Raw genomic sequence first — 18,204 nt, forward strand, 5'->3', positions numbered from 1 at the left:
CACACACACACAGCCTTCCCACAAAGAAATGGAACCATATTTTCCCCAAGACAGGTCCTATTAGCCCACCAGTTAGGAATTTGTTTGATCTCTTTGACTTCTCTAGTTTTGCTTAGCACCTTCTCCTGCCTGCTCAAGCCTACAAACTGAAAACTCCAATTGGAGTTTAGTTAAATCAATGCAGTAATGAAGGAAGAAAGCATTCAGAGTGACAGATTTTCCTCACAGCAGAAACGCAGCATAAATCACAGGGCACGATGCGAAGGGGCAGTGAAAGCCCAGTGTGTTCCTTAGTCTATTATGTGGCAGCCTGGAATAATGGCCCCTAATTTATTTAGCTACATTACTCTTTGGAAGGGATGTTCTTAATCTCACTCTGAAGATTTCAGAGCACTTTTCCTGTTGTTCTTCTTGTCCTTAAACTAGGGAATCTGGCTTACTCTGTACCTGTTGAGTAGCTAATCCACTAAACACTTCCCTTACACAGCCACTGTTCCCACCCTGCATTTTTACTTCTTCACACTGTATCAGCTCTTCTGGCTCATTCTGTGGTCTTTACTTTCTCCTCTGCCTTTATGTTTGGTTGCTTATGTTTTGGGCAGACAATAGAGGTAATATAGGCTATTATTCATGAGTGGCTGCAAGAGTAACAAGAGAAATGCTTCATCTTCTGACCCCTCTTAGCATAAGAATTGCTGATAAAATTCTGAACTGAAAAGAGAAGTTCTTCTGAGTAAAATATCAGAAAGCTACTCACTCTGAAAGCAGCTTTCTAGAGAAAGGACCCCAGGAGGGGTAGTAGTTAAAATTAAGAAACAAACAAAAAACAAAACAAAAAAACCTAAATTTTAAAAACCATGCCTCACACAAAAAAGGATATTGACCACAATTAAGATTCAATTTTTCACCATCTACAATGTCTTGGAAAGGAAACACAAGTTCAAAAATAGCACTACAATATCATGATAGCCATTAGTTTGATGGGGTTCACCTCCAACCCTCATAACAAGGAACTTTTACATGCAGCTAAGTGGACCCTTTCGTTTGCCCTCTCCTCACCTGTACCTGATTCAGCTGCAGATGAGCAGAGACATGGCAGAAGGTGAGCAGTGGGGAGGAGAAAGATGAAATCACCTACTGGCTGCCTAGTAGTTCCCTAATTACACAGGAGTTGCCAGTTAGAGAAGTGTGCAAACCCAGTGAAATGCCTGGAATGATGGTTCTTAGAGGAGCTTTATCCAGCAATTGTCATTCAGGTAGTGAAACCCCCTGGTTTCTGCAAACCTAGGCAAAGCAAAACAACTGCTCATACTCCTCCCAGGGCCATCTGTTCCACAGCTGTCCTCAGCTCTTGTCTACTTCCTGACAGTGCTCCTTCACATTCCCGTTGGCATCCCAGGTCTCTCTCCAGAACATCAGACATAGTTTCAAAGTCCCTCTAGACTTCTCCTGGTGCTGGACAACCATCTCCCCTGTCACCAAGCAGATACCTGGGAGTCACCTCAGCTTCCTCCCTCTAAATTACTCTCCACTCCCAATCACCTATCCTCTTAAATACCTCCCAAATACTTCACATATCTAGGCCTCTTTTCCAGGGCCCTGCTGTAGTTTTAATCTATATTCTTGTTTTCTCTTGCTTTCAAGACAGTAGAATCTAAATTCTGCTTCTGGTAATCATGTTCTCCAATTCTCCACGTAAGCCCAGTCAGAGAAAGACAAGCACCATATGATCTCACTTACATGTGGAATCTAATGAGCAAAATAAACAAAACAGAAACAGACTCATAGGTACAGAGAACAGACTAACAGCTGTCAGGGGGAGGGGGTTGGGAGCTGGGTGAAAAGGTGAAGGGACTAAGAAGAGCAAGTTGGTAGTTACAGATAGCCACAGAGATGCAGATTACAGCATGGGGAATAGAGTCGATAATATCGAGATAAATATATGGGGCCAGATGGGCACCACTCTTTAAAGTACTTGATTTTCTAACCACTTTGCTGTACATCTGAAACTAATACAGAATAATATTGAATGTAAACTTTAATTGAAAAATTTTAAAAATACATAAAATTAAAAATAAAACAAAACATAAATGTCTATTACCTAAAATGGCATATAATCCCTTTGCAATCTGACTCCTTTCGTCTTCCTGACTCAAATTCTGTCAATCCTTCAGACTCTCACTGGGCTCCAGACACGTGGAAGTATTTGAATTCCCTGATTGTGTCATGTTTTCTCACAATTCTTCTCTCTGTATACCGCATTACCTCTATTTGTAATGTCCTCCCTTCCTTTGTCCTTTGTCTAGCTAGCTCAAGCATAATTTTGCCAAACTCTCCTGACATTTAGGTGCTTCCTTCCCTATGCATGCCAAAGCACCTTGTACATGCTCTCACTAATCACTACAGAAATTCTTAAATGCCTGGCACATTAATTTTTATATATCTGCCTCACCCACTAGAGTGAGCTCTCTGAATATAGACTGTTCCACAGTTAGATTTTAGTATGTCCCATGCTCCGCACAGTGCCTGACCCAGACTGCAGGTGGCTGACTAAAAACACATGAGTGAACACAGGGGTGGACAAAAGTAGGTTTACAGTTGTAGTATAAATAAATAATACAATCAGTAATGGATAATACAAGAATAAACTCTGTTTCTCATACAACTGTAAACCTACTTTTGCCTATGCCCAGAATTAAAGCAAATGATCCACTCTTTCCCCACCTCCCCTCAAAAATGTCCTTCTAGTTTCCCTTCCAGACCCTGTGAAAGAGTAGATTCTAGTCCAGCTCTGTCATCAGTAATGTTTGGAATTTGGAGCGAGGCTCCAAAAAGCAGCCAACATGGTTAATGTGATAAACTCCCAGCTAAACATGTTACATGCATGACCTTATGTTTTTCTTATTTTTTTCTCATAGCCAACTAAGGAGACAGATACTAATACTATGCACATTTTACAGATGAAGAATTTGATACTGGAGCCCATGGTTGACGTTGCCTCCCTCCCCTCATCCAGGTTGATGAGAGACAAAATGACACCTGCTATGTAATGGAGCTCTGTAACTATTGAAAACTATAAAATGTGTCACTACAATTACGGAAAGCAATCGGTGTGTCGAAGTGTAATTGATGCTTTGTGATTATAGTAAAAAACAGGCATTGAAGCTTTTACAAGATGAAGATCCAGTGATGCACCTGCATTATGACTCAGCTGAAGCCATCCTCCAAATCAGAGGTACATTGTAAAACCATTGGCCAAGGGTCAAAAGTATCAACCTCCTCCCATTCTGCAGAAGAAAACCAGTGTTCAAAGCTGCAGAAAGCCACACGCTAATTTGTAGACAGGCCGGGACTCCTGAGTCAACTCTGCACTGTTTTTCAGCCCACCTTGTGGAAAGAGAATGCACAGGGGCTTTTGGTCTTCACAGCCACACAGTCCTCTCATTCCCTTTGTGGCTGGCCCTGCAGCCGGGGGTCAGGACCCAGTCACCTGGAGACTAAACCCGTGTACATCAGAAAGAACATCCAAATCTAAAAGGGGTGAGAAGAAAGGCACTCCCTAGGATAGAAGATGGCCATGCCCAGGACTGGTCCAGTGTTCACCCTGTTTCAGCACCACTTAAACCCTCTCAGCACCTCTTCCTGTTGGAGTGAGTTATCCAGGAAAAAGGTGGTGCCCATGCAAAGTAGGGAAGTCTAGAACGTTTACACATTCCCAATGTTCTGCATTTGACTCCTGTAGCCATTAAAAAGCCATTAAAAACCTGTGAAACTCAAAGGTTTCTGCACTGAGTGGCCAGCTGCACGAGACAGTGATGAAAGTTGTGAGCAGCATTTTCTAATTGAAATCGACACAGCTGATTATGTTTTATGAGGACCATCTATTCAAAATCTCAAAGCACCAGTAGTAACCTTAAGGGTTAAATTTTCCAGTTTGAATTTAGATGATCACCCAAGTAAGAAACTTATTAAACATTTATTTAAATTGATTTTTAGAGAGAGAGAGAGAGAGAGAAACATCGATTTGTTGTTCCACTTATTTATGCATTCTTTGGTTGGTTCTTGTGTGTGCCCTGACCAGGGATTGAACCTGCAACCTTGGTATATCAGGATGATGCTCTAAGCAACTGAGCTATGAGTCAGGACTAGAATGTATTAAACTTGTAGGAGAGCGATACTGCAAGACCACAGATGTGCTTAACATCAAAACAGATAGGTGCCCTTTAAAGAGACAAAATTATGATAATGCAATGTATTTGCTAACAGTTTTATACCATGAGTCTTGGAAAACTTAAGAATGGGAGAAATATAAGACTGAAGCAGACATAGAAGAGTGTAAATGAACAAATAGCTTTTCAAAAAAAAATATCGTGGAAACACTTCTCCAAATTAAACTGCAGAGAAAAACCTGGACATAAATGAAGAACAGTTCCTTGGTACTAAAGAAGTTGAAGATTACAAAAAGTCTGCTGTTAATCTTAAGAACAAGGGATACAATCAAAATACCCTTTCTCGGTACAAGGAATCAGTAAAGATACTATTAAATCATGAATTATGTAGAAAATATGCTTGGTTTATTAAAATTTTGATCTATATGTAATTGTTATCTAATTTGATGTAATGTTGAAAATGTAAAAAACATGTTCGCCTGGCTGACATGGTTCAGTGGTTGAGCATTGATCTAAGATCCAGGATATCGAGGTTTGATTCCTGGTCAGGGCACAGCCTTGGAGAACACTTTCTAACTTGTATGAACTTCAATCATTTGAAGCTTCCTGAAGTTTCTTGACATACTGTCTGAAATACCTGGGGCCAGGCCTAGCTTCAGAGGGAAAGAGTGCCATGGGGATCACCTAGTCTGTGTGCTGCAGGTGTGGCACGGGCATCTGGGGGCAGGTGTAGTGTGCACTTGTTATTTCTGACCGCCAGCCCACTCTCCCTTGGAACAAGATCAACTTAAATCAATATACATCACACAGCCTGTACTGCTTTTAAGGGCCCCACCACCCAAGACAAGAAAAGCATGGAGTCTCATAAAAACTCATTCTAGGGTTTCACAATTTTTATTATTTAAAAAATTTACCTCTGAAAATTCTTTCCCTCAGCTCTCTTTTCCAAGATGAATAATTCTCACCCACTTAATCTTTCCTCACATCTGCCCTGCGTGGTTATGTCTTCTAATTCCCAGTGACATACCTCCCAACCATGCGCCAATTCTTGTGTTTCTTCCAAAATCGATCTGAATAACAAGCACCGAGATTTATGTTTACTAACATAGTGTTATATGCCAATTTGCCTCAACAATAAAAAAGATTAATACTCTATCACAACTTGTCCTACTCAGAACTGGCAGCCTGACTGTTGAGCCCCCCACCTTGCTGCAGAGCAGTCTCAGGCTCCAGCAGCCTCTCACTAGTGTGCTCGCCACACTGAAGGGTCCTGCTGTGGTGCTGGCCAACTCCTGCCCTGAAGGTTTCCTCCAGTTCCTCTCTGGAAAGTCATAATCCTTTCTCAATTTTCAATCCATATTCAAGGCTTATTTTTATGGGGAAGACTTTCTATTATGATATCCTGCTCAAAACGCACGCACGCGTACACACACACACATCACTTCAGGATGGAATGGAATGTCCTTACATTATTAAAGCCACACTCTCCAAACCTATTCACAGAGCAAAGGACAGAACAGCTTACTGGTTAAGAACTTGACATCTGAAGCCAGACCTCCCAGATTATATCCTCAGATCCGTCATTTATTAGGCCAGTGACTTAAAATTACCATGAATCAGTTTCCTCAGCCATATTATGGAGATTTTAATAGTACAGTAGCTAACTCATAGGCTTGTTGTGAAAATTGAATGAGCCAATATGTGCAAAATGCTTGGAACAGCTCAGGGCTCATGACAAACTCTATAAATGTCAGTTAGTGTTGTCATCATTATAGAACGGTGGTGAAGAGCAGAGTATTGGATCTTTCTAAATCTGTTTCTTTTAACAAATAGGTAGAAAAAAACAATTTTATAAGATTTCATGAGCATGAACTGAGATAATATGAAAAGATTTTAGCACAAAATAATAAATTGCACATTCTAATATAATTATTGTTATTATAACAATACTTTCTGGTACTAAATAAACTTGTACTTATTTTTTCAAAAGTCTGGCCTGTCAGAAACCTCAGAGACTATTATTTTAATCTCTTCATTTAACAATAAAAATAAAGTTTAAAAAAATGTAATTGTTATGATATAATGTCCCCTTTTCTCACAAAGCCACTTTTCCAATTGTGACAGAAGGCAGAAGAGGGGTGAACCCTGTTCTTCATGAAAAAGGAGACAGGACAGAGTGAAGAACATGCATTCCTTCCTCTACAGACGATCCTGTGGTTACACGGATTCAATGACACCATGCTTGTAGGCTGCCTGGTAGTGTCTGACCCACGGTAGGAGCTCAACAGATGGTGACCATCACCGCAAAGACGAAGGTGGAGAGGACAGAGGGGAAGGAGAGAGGAGGCTGTTTTGAAAGGCAGCTCTAGCTCATTACTTACTAAGTAATCTTGGCAAATCACCACCTCTCTGAGCCTCATCTATAAACTGGAATAACGTGATCTACTTCACAGGTTTAAGTGAGAATTAAATGAGATACATGTATAAAATTTTAAAAAATGAAAGCACTTTTCACAAGTCGGGAATCCTTGAAAGCAGTCACTCTGACAGCCAGCAAGGGCCACACTCCCTGGCCCTGAGCACGTGCTTTCTTTCTGCGATGACGAAGAGCAGCTAAAGCGGGACCTCTCACCCTTGCGCTTTCTGGTCTAGTCACATGTGCTCTGTGCCGCTGAAAGGCCTTCGTACATACTGATCCCCCTGCTTTCACGATCTTCTCCCATAGCCACCTTTCCCCTGGAGCCGCCTACTCATCACTCCGGGCTCAGCCTAGGATGCCCTTCTCCCGGGAGTCTTCCCTGCCCTTCCTGAGTAGGCTCCATGAACCCCAAGATGCCCTATTTGTCTCTGGTGATAACACCGTCTTAAAATATTCAATTTTCTTGTCCAGACCCTTCTACTGGACTGCAAACACTTAGAAGGCAGGGGACACATTTCTTCTTTATTATTGTAGCTCTAACATGTGGCACTGTGCAGGCACATAGAAAGCATTGAGTACACATTAATTAAATTGTGAGATAATAAAAGTGGATTCAAAACACAGAAGTCTTGTCATGCGACTCTTCGTTTTTTCTTGGTACTATGATGCTTAACTGGTGGCCATTTTTTCTTGCACTGAAGTTGTGACGTCCACATCTCAACTGGAATTATCAAATGCTAGAAATTATGGTTAAGCCTATGTTCATTCAAGTTTCAAAGCATCTTATAGAGAGCTTAGAAACATAAAAGTAATTTAAATTTGAATTGTTTTCCAAAAACATTTAGAAGTATTCAATAAATCAGTTCAGCAAACATTTATCTTGAACTAAGTTTTTTTTTGCTCACTTTTTCACAACCTCGTACAGTTCAAAAGAAATGTAATCCTTTATATTCTTTATTCATTTAGTCACAAATCATCAATAAGCTGATTAGAATGAGCTTTTTAAGATGAAAAAAAATTATCTTCTAATTGAAGTTGTTGGAAACACCTTCTCCTCATAAAGATGGAGGTCATGTTTTACAGAAGAGAAACCTAAATATTTAAAGACATTGCTGCTTCCTAATACTAAGATATCGCTGCCTATAAATTTGAAGTACCAAATTTGCATATATTTTCATGTTGTTTATCTTGATTTTCAGAATATACCTAAGATTTCAGTGGGTCATTCAAAACCACTCAGCAAGTCAGATATCAAAGCTTTCCAACAATAGTAAATTTTTTCGCAAATAGTGAAAAGGAGTCAGTGTTTTGGTCATCTACCGCCCACAGATGAAAAAATAAAATAATTTGGGAAACTCTGTGCAGCTAACACCCAACATATGACTTCTCTTCACAGCCTCACAAGTATCTTCTGGTTCATAAGTACCATCAGAATTGAATAGAGAGACTTTTAAGAAAGGCCGTTTATAAACAGCAAACTTATCCTCTAGTACTCAGCGAACTGGCTGACAGACAGCCTTATATTTAGCTACTCCTGAAAGAATAAAGTATAACAGTTAATTGGTTTATGTAAGAAGAGTAAAATATCTTAACCAAAAAATATAGCCATGCCAGTTAAATGCCACAGGAAGAGTATTTTCTCACGAAGTCATGTCGACAATATCAGACAGATAGAAGCAGAATATCTTAAATAATAGTGAATGGTGTATTTCCTCTGGGTATCCTCTCTTCTTTATTTATCTAATAGCAATAAATGTACAATTTTTTCAAATGACCCAATCTTTCAGGTATCCCAAAATCACTGCAGCTGATAAATAATAGATCCAATCTAATATGATCCGACAATAAGTTTCCACACCTGTGTTACCCCAAATCCATGTAAGCTGATCTAGCTCATAAAGACATAATCCCTAAAAGACTTCAGTGTCAAATAATTCAACCCAGTAGTCTGCAGCTAAGATTTTATAAAGGCTGTAACTTTTCCTCTGTCACATAACAATGGCTATTAACAGAACTAGGTATAAAATTCAGGTCTCCTGATCCTTGCTAAGGGCTCTGTCCACTATTCCATGCCAGGTCTTCTAAGCCTATTTCTTATGAATCAGGAGCTAAATCACTCTCCTAAAACTGTGTTTACACACACACACACACACACACACACACATCTCTAAAGAGTGTCTGCAGTTTGCTTAAGGAACAACTTATACACTTTCTTGAATTGACCAAAAGGAGTATATAGTACAATGTTGCCTGAATGGGAGGTGTCATGAAAGAAGTTTCTAGAAGCAAAGAAAGGATATTACCTTAAAGTTTTGTGATCAAAGCAAAAAGAGAGAAACAAAACCCATGCCATAGAAGGTGAATAATGTACTCGCTCAGAAGAGCAAGGTGGGTGTGCCATAGGTATGGGCAGAAAGGCCAATGGAGAAGAGAACCAGACAATAACTGAGCAATGCTGTGTGGCCAAGGATCCTTCAATGGCGAGTTTTGGACCTGCGGTGGGGTGTTTGCTGAGGAAAGTCCTGTGCATCTCACTGGTATTGGAGGGCAGTATTTCCTAATGCAGGCTATCTGATCAGAACATAACTCATTTGTCCCCGTAAAAAAGAACCTCCCTTTGTGGTCACACCTTGTCACTGTGATCCTGTGAGGAATGGCATGGTCCCTGTGTTAACAAGTTCCAACTGGAAGGGCTCCTGCCTGCACTTGCAGGCTCAGACCTACTGCTGCTCTCATTCAGCCCTGTTTCCTCACCTATGGAGCAAACGAACATCCAAAGTCCTGGGAGACCAAGGCCAAAGACCAAGCCTAAGAACCACAGGAAGAATGGAGGTAGGGCTCCCAAGCCACACCTTTGGAGATGTCTGAGATCAGACTAGAATAAAGGCCAGCTGAAAACAACTAATAAGGGTATGCTTGCAATAAGTGTTTAGGTTAGATTAAGGCACAAAGAAGGTATGCAGTGGGGGTGGGGAGTGGTCAGCATGGTAGGCATGTTAAGGGTGCAAACAAGAAAAGCTCCATTTATAATAATCCCACTGTGCACTTCCAAAACACCGTTAACATCCAGTGAAACTGCCTGTGATGTATAGGTGTCTTCTGATTTGCAATCTGCAATAGGGCAATGTTTTCCAAATTGAAAAGTATTATTAATTCAGAGACCAAAAACATAAGCTTAATTTTCTTACTCCCCATGGCTCATTATTTTCCGTGAAGAATTCTCAATTAACCCAAGGAAGGCATTCTAGGCTTTTCCCAAGGCATTTGTTACCCTGATGAATCTTAGCTCTACATAATGCCCAGGCACCTTGCTTCTCTAAGTCCCCTCACCTCACTTAGAAAAGCTAAGGAATTGGTTCCAAAGACATCTCACTTGTCTCTTACTTTAACAAACCATAAATCTGGGAATGTATCCTGGGTTTGGGCCGAGCACCAAGTCTTTAAGTAGATGTTTTATGCATCCTACTGCAATAAAAGCCCACATTCCAGATGGGAAAACTGAGCCCAAAACAAAAAAACGAAAACAAACAAAAAAACCTCTGTCAGCACAATTATGAATGTGGTTAAAATAGTCCATTAGATTGTGTCCAAAACAAAACAAAAATGATTAGAGTAAAAGCAGAGTCGGATAAACAGTTCAAACTCATGGAGCATGGTTAAGAGAGAGCATGTAAAATATTCCATAAATTCAGATCTGTTATACCATGGATTAAAAGGGGTAGAAAAAAGAAACACAAACTAAGAGAAGGGAAGAGTCATTGCTAAGAACTTTATAACTATGGATCCCAAACCCACGTTTTCACTTAGGTGGTCAAATTATATTACCGCTCATTCTTCTCACCCCAGAATGGAATTCTGCATTATTCTGAGGTGTGTGGTTTACATTTGACGAAACTTTGAATTGTCAAATATTTAGATCAGGTCAGGGTAAAACAAGAAAGAAAAAGAAACATCTCTCCCAATCATTTACATTCTAGATGTGTAAAAAGGAAATAGTTGAAAAGAGTAGTGAAAGTTTCATAATTTCCACTATTATCTAAAATTATTTTTCACAGCTTAGTTCACAGTTTTTAAGTGAGTAACAAGTACTTCTCAGCCCCATTACATGACAAAAGAAACGGGTTCAAGGTAGTCCAGTAAATAAGCGGCTATCCTACAGCTGAAACCAGGATCAGGCCTCCGGTTCTAGGTCTCTCTCAGTCTAAGACTGCACTGCCTGGCTTGACCCTAGTTTAGAGCCAAGTGCTAGGCAACAAAGCTTTGTTGGCAGAAATATGCTCCTGTTGGGGGTGGACTGTTGAGCCCCAACTGCTAAAAATAGCTCAAAGTACCATGAAAGGATGTTGTTTTCTAAAGGGGTCTCCTCTTGGGGAGTCTTCTTTTTCGGCATGGCCCATCTGTCATTGGGACTCTAAGACATCATAGATTACACAATATGGAAACATACTGAACGTATTACATATGTCAGAGACATCTTTGCTCAGATTCCCATTAAAAGCTGCCAGCTATGCCCTGGCCAAGTGGCTCGGATAGTTGGAGCATCATCTCCTACACCAAAAGGTTGTGGGTTCCATCCCCGGTCAGGGTGCATACAGGAGGCAACCGATGGATGTTTCTCTCTCACATCGATGTTTCTCTCTCCCTCCCTCCCTCCCCCTCTCCTTCCCTTTATCTCTCTCTAAATTAATAAAAACATATCCTCAAGGGAGGATTAAAAAAAAGCTCCCAGCTATGCCAAAACTTTTTCATTCCCAAATGAGGTTCTTTTCAGTAAATGAGATGACTGAGAGAACTTAATCCCCTAAGGAAGGAGAATTGCAAAAGGAGAGGAAGAACTTGCCAGAAAAAGAGATTACTGCCGTCTCTGGGGAAAGGATTTATTTCTCTTATGACACACTGTTAAGGCCGAAAGCCTGAAATGTACAATTTCCCACTCATGTCACTTCTCCTAACTTCTTTCCCTAAACTAGATAACAAAGATGAAAGGACGGAACAGTGGACAGAAGTGAGCCCATGTGGGCATGCAAGTGTAGGCATGTGCATGTGCTCCTGATGGTGGGAGGTGCCTTTGTTGGAAGAAATGTAATAATTCTAAACGTATTCATTTCCGAGTCTTTTTCTAACTGAAACTAATAGCCTCAGAGTTTTATGATATACATTTAAGCTTCAGAGCAACTTTCTGCTTCAGGGAAAACCTTTCTCCAACAAATCTGAAGTTCTTTATTTACTGAATTCCCACTATGTTTCAGACACAAAGGGAGGGAGTGGGAGCTGCAGTTGTGACCAAGAGAGACCCAGCCCTGCCCTCATGGGGATTATATTCTGTTGAAAAAGTGTTAATATCATGACTTAAGGGCAGACTTGTATCTATCAGTGAGAACTAAGGGGAGAGTTCAAGTCCTAGAGACACAGGATAAAACAGCTAGCCCATTCACTCCTCTAATCCCCCCGGATAACCTCAACACTTACAACTTGGGATCCTTGCAAGGTCTGACTGAGTGTATCTGTGACAACCACACTGCCAGAAAAGACACAAGAAAATTATTTGGATCATTTCTTTCCATTCATCTGAAATGAGTGTTGCCGCTAGTGCCTTAGTAATTATGGACCCCCGGTTACTGCTTGGTTTTTGTCTTGCTTGATATCTCTGTCGTTGGCTAATGAAGACTGTTCCTTCCCACATCCAGCACTGTGCAATTGAGCAATAGATGCTCAATAAATGTGATATGTGATACAAAAATAGATGATACTAAAGAAATACAAATGATAATTTTATGGCAGAGATATAATGTAGTAATCATATGCTCAAGTTTTTAATTGTCCTGTATTTTTGGTAGTACACATAATGCTTAAAATAAATGCATGTTACATGGTGTTATACAAGCAAATTTTTATTCTAAAGTTCACCACTTCTCTTACTTAATGTTCTTTTACCTTCCATCTTCATCATCTAATTTCATGGTTTTCTATTGGAGATTCTAGAAGTGCTCAAGTGAGCATATCACCATATGCTTGGTTCAATAAATAATCAACCAAGAATATCTAGAACATAAATGGGGGCTGGCACCAACATGAGTTTTGCATTGTCATGTATTGAAATGTGTCACAGATCAAATACCCAAAACACTAACAACAAAATTGGTTCCCCAGCTCAATTTTAAGGCACAGCATGGTATTTGTTTATTGTATTTATGCTTTTCAAGCTTTCCTCTGGTTCTAGAGTCTGTCTTCCTGTCGCCCTGACTGAAGCTTTCTTCCTTCCAGTTGTGTAAGGGTCGAGTAGCCTACCCTTCCCTTTCTTTCTCTCAGGCACTTAGGTCATGGCTTATGTGCAACCACAGCCAGTGGTCTATCCAGTGCATACTTATTTTCAGTAGCCAATTATCTATTCTTAGTAACTTCTATTAATTTTTTAAACATCCAGGAACTTTAGAGAACATAACACAGACAGGATTTGAACCAAGTATTCTAAGACAGACCAGGTAATTTGGGGAGAACACAAGTTGCTGAGATACGGCCTTTCTCTGAGGCTCACCAGCCCTTGAACCACCTTTGCCTTCCCTCCTGCCCCTTTCTCTCCAGGCTGCTCTCCTCTCCTTTTCCTGCCAGTGAACTCCTATTTTGAAAATCAAGTGCACCATCGTTGCCTATGAAGATCTGACCTCAACTTGGACTGGGGGTCTTAGTCTCTCCTTCCTCTTTTTTCTTCATCATAACAGACCTCACAAGGCATTGCAGGTGCGGGTTTCTACCCACCTCTCACAGTACAGTGGGGTCATCAGGGAGAGAAACTATGTATTCATCTTCATGGTCACTGGCATCTATAAAATCTCATTTGGAACAGGGCTTTGGCAAATATTTTTTCACAGTATTTTGCAGTGCTTAGGGGTCACCAGAGTACTCTGCTGATACTTGTGCTCCAACACGTTAGGCCCTTGATTTCCTCTGTGTCTTACGCTTCTGTCCCCAGCAGGCTAAGCTGCGCTGAGGCAGGGAGGGGGGCATTTCCTTTTTGTGTCTCTCACAGCATCTGCCTATCACAGGGCTTTACTCATGATCGGTGCTCAAAGGTAAATAACTAAAACATCGTCGTTACCCCGTAGATGTGTGGAAGTGGCAACGACTAGAGCTCCAGTTGATGGAAGGGCAGGTAGACTAAACATTTGTAATATTTTCTCCAGAAAAATGAGGTTTTTAGCCCAAGAGTGGGTTGCCAAGCCTGACACCTTGTTGCCTCTGTCTTCTCTGGCCCTGGCTACTGCCCATCAGAACTCCTTCAGTTGCACTGAGGTGGGACACTGCAAGTATCAGAAGTATCTCTCTCTTCATGAGAATATATAAAAATAAGCACGGGGGATTATTTGGGAGGATGGCGGCACCAAAAACTAAGAGTGTGGCCTTGACCAGTGTGGCTCAGTGGTTAAAGCGCCTGATTTCCAGTCAGGGCATGTACCCAGGTTGTGGGCTCGATCCCCATCAGGGCAACCAATAGATGTTTCTCTCCCTCTCTCTCTCTCTCTCCTTCGCTCTCACCCTCTTCCTCCTCTCCCTTCCCTTTCTCTGGAATCAAAGAAAAGCATGTCTTCAAGTGAGGATTTAAAAAACCAACTAACCAGAACAAACAAAAAAACTAGGAGTGAGAAAAGCACTTAAATTACAACTACTAAAGTGCAACCACAAGAAGTCTACATGGTGAAATCTTAACCACTATCTAAAATCAATAGTCTTGTCATTTCTTGGTTCTTAAGTAGATCTGAACTCAACCTATGGCAAAGCATAAAACAAAATGAGGAGGGAAAGACCTTAACTCTTTCATGCTGTGGTTAATTTTAGTACTAAGGGTCACCACCATAGTGAATGTGGGGTTGAGAAATGGTACAGTAACCCTTTCCCTGCCGGTAAACACTGACTTCACCCCATTCCTGAAAAAGTAGGAGATCACTTACTTGATAAAGAGGAGGGCTTGAAAAGAAAGCTTACAATACTTAACATCTGGGTTTGACTTTGTGATAAATAATTCAGAATGCTTTTAATTTTAAAAATATTTATTAAAATATTGTCTGTCTTTAACTATAGACCTGCACTGTCCAATACAATGGTCACCAAGCATGTAAAATGTGGTGATTGATCCTTGTAGTGTGACTAGTTCAAGCTGAGATATGTTGTAAGTGTAAAATGCACATTAAAATTCATTGATTTGGTTTTAAAATGTAAAATATCTCAACCCTATTGTTTTTGTTACATATTAAAGTGATTATATTTTGGATATATTTGCCTAAATAAACTATATTATTAAAATAATTTCACTTGTGTAATTTTGTTTTCAATGTGATTGCCATAAAATTCAATATTACACATCTGTGGCCTACATCGTATGTCTGTTGGATAACACTATACAGATAGGGCAGCAAAACTCAACGGGACATAGTTTATGCTATAATCAAATTGTCTTCCTCAAAACCTATGTGTAGCTACAATAGCCTAGGAGCAGTATGTATGATACCATTCACCACAGCAGAAACTCTGAAATTCATAGCCAAGTCTAAGTGGAACGAAGGTGACATAGGGGAGAAGCAACATGGATAATACAAAAGAATTAAAAATTCCAAAACCATTACTCTTTGAACCTGGAAATTAGAGATATGAAGTTGATTGGAAACCCATACTCAACACAAACACACTCTTCCCAGCTCAACTCTATCATACCCAGGTCCCTGATGAGAACCCCAGGCCCCAAGCTATCTTTCCAATGAATTGTCCTTGGGAGACACTAAACAGTATAGAGCTTGGAAATGGGAGACAGACATTCATTCTGCTACTATAGTTGGGTAGTTATTGAAGATCATTAATATCTGATGCAAATTTAAGATGCTCTATATGGAAGAAATGAGTAGATATATTTCTTATGTTTCCATTCGAAGTACTAGAGGAGGAGCCCCAAGGGAAATAATACTTACAAAGTAAAAAATTATCATCTTTCTTTTTCCTCCAACTTCCAGGATGAGGAGGGAAATTCATTGATGAGTATTTGTTAGTTAATGAGGAAAGAGCACTACAAAAATAAAAATGTCTCTGAGAGGCACAGCACTCTCCTGATTGCAGAAAATTAAAGAGAAACGGTTCTCATTAAAATGTCCTATGCAATTGTCCGTCTCTCATGAGCCTCTCAGATTCCTCTGTCCCTCCCACAATGATAACTTGTCTTCCTGGCCATAGCCAAGAACATATTCTTTGTCTGGTTGCATAAGCTTCTAAAAATAGCAATTTATCATGGAAATGCTAAAAGACCCTTGAAGATAGTGTTTTGATGGGTCATTGAGTTATTGCAGTGTCTATTTTCTGTTACATATTGTAATTAAGGATAATAATTGTTTTTGATGATTTTCAAACCTTAAAAGTATATCAGTTTTATGCTTTGGACATTTTTATCTTAAAACTCTTGAAGAAAGGTTTTCCATGGTCAAAAAAGTTTTACCACAGACATAGAGATTAATTTCCTCCTCATTACTGAGTTCTATCTAATAAAAAAGAGAGGCTAATTCAAAGTGTAATTTATTTTTCTGTCTGTTTAGGTTGGTTAGATAACTGAATTCAAAGTAAAATAATTAGAAAAATTAGCTGGCAGAATATTTAAAGAGAACTTAATAATGGCATTTCTCATTTCTGAAATCTAGAATTTTAAAACTGAAAGAGTCCCCCAAATATTCTAGTGCATGTCCCCATAAGACCAGAGAGTTAAGTCATTTGCCCAAGTTACACATCAAGGGAGCTTGCTGTCCTCTGTCCTGGATCACTTATTAATTGTCCCTCTCCTTGACACCAAGTGAATGCTGAGTCAGTGAATGAATAAAAGGAGAGACTTAACAGAACTTGAGTACACTTGGAGGTAAGAAAACCAAGGTGTTAAGGCTACAAAAGCAGATAGAAAACATAGGGAAGTAGGAGAGACTTTCTTCACAAAGCTCACAAATGGCCAAGACTCTATGGAGTCAGGAAGGTTTCCTGGACAGTCAACTTATTCAGATGCATTTTTCCATAGTATTTTTTAAAAAATATGTCTTTATTGATTTCAGAGAGAGGAAAGGAGAGGGAGAGGGAGAGATAAAAACATCAATGATGAGAGAGTCATTGATCAGCTGCCTCCTGCACGCCCCCTACTGGGGATCGAGACCACAACCCGGGCATGTGCTCTGACCGGGAATCAAACCTTGATCTCCTGTATCTTAGGTCAATGCTCAACAGCTGAGCCACGCCAGCCGGGCTCCACAGTATTTTTTTAACTGAGGGACAATGCACAGAAAATAAACCATTTTAAAGTGAACAATTCAGTTATAAAATTTAGTACCTTAACAGTGCTGCACAACCATCACCTCTTTCTCATTCTGAAACATTTTTATTACCTCCCAGAAAACCCCATGTCCATTACACTGTCACTCCCAACTTCCCTTCTCCCCAGCCTCTGGCAACCACCAATCTGTTTCTGTTCCTATGAGTTTACCTATTCTGGACATTTCATATAAATGAAATCATACAACAAGTGACATTTTATGACCTGCTTCTTTCACTAAGTATAATGTTTTCAAAGTTCATTCACACTGTAGCATGTATCATTATTTTTTATGGCTAATATTCCAATATATTACATACCACAATTTAGTCAACTCCTTAACTGTACATAAAGCATTTGTGGTAATTTTTGATCTTCAATTCTCATTGAACTCTCTGCCATCAATGAACACGCTTTTAAGAGTCCTCACACAGAAGCCAGTTACTGCTGTTCAACAAAACAGAAAGCTGTTTTAATATTGCACCAAGTCAGTAAAGCAACTCTCTCTGCAAAAACCATGGGGCATATATAACAACAACCCTTTACAGTGAGCACCATTACCCCTGTCTTTATTTTGTAGGTGCAGAAGCTGAGACATAGAGAGCTGAAGTAGCTGAAGTGGCTCCAGTGTCCCAGCTGGAACTTGCAGCACTAGGACTGGGTCCCTTCCCTTTCCATCCACCCAGCAACAGCATTCAGCCAGCTACCCACACAACCCACTCACAACCCACTACATCAATTACATTTCCACAAATTAAATTTTGAGGAAAGGTTTTTACATTCAAGACAAGAAAAATCTCAAGTAATAACTAGGTTTAGTTCTAAATGCTTGTTTGTAAGTCAGTCCTTGTAATTCATAAAGCAATTTTCCAAGTGAACAATTGTAAAATGATTGGTACATTCTCAGACTAGCCCACCAAAAACCTCATCAATCATGCAGCAGAACTACATTATTGTTGCATTAGCAGACTTAAAATATATGTGTTCTACTATTTTTATTAGAAAGCGCATTCCAATTTGAGAACGGAGGTGTCTGAGCTCAGCACCTCCTGCCAGCAGCGCTGGTCTCTGCACACTGCCTGCCCCGCCCTTCGCTCCAACCCTGTGGACGTTCCAAAGACTGTGGGGCGGATTCTACCGAAGAGGGGGCTTCAGTTAAAGGGGGTGCAGGTGAACCTCCAAAGAGGAACTGGGGCAGATATGAGGGCTGAACCAATTCTCAGAGCAATGTGGCAGGCTATTTAGAAAGTGTGGAGAGAGGTAGAACAGAACAGGAACGAGGTTTGTTT

The 18,204-nt window shown here is 40.2% G+C and overlaps 1 pseudogene across 1 annotated transcript; it reads left to right on the forward strand.

Moving 5' to 3' along the window:
- Positions 1 to 962: 962 nt before the first annotated feature.
- Positions 963 to 17,528, forward strand: LOC308550080 (small ribosomal subunit protein mS35-like; annotated as a pseudogene). The gene is made up of 4 exons: positions 963 to 1,102; positions 3,564 to 3,956; positions 4,144 to 4,528; positions 17,496 to 17,528. The product of its transcript is annotated as a small ribosomal subunit protein mS35-like (transcript).
- The last annotated feature ends 676 nt before the right edge of the window (positions 17,529 to 18,204 follow it).

This window comes from Miniopterus schreibersii, assembly GCF_964146895.1.
Source record: "Miniopterus schreibersii genome assembly, chromosome: 20".
Taxonomy (NCBI): domain Eukaryota; kingdom Metazoa; phylum Chordata; class Mammalia; order Chiroptera; family Miniopteridae; genus Miniopterus; species Miniopterus schreibersii.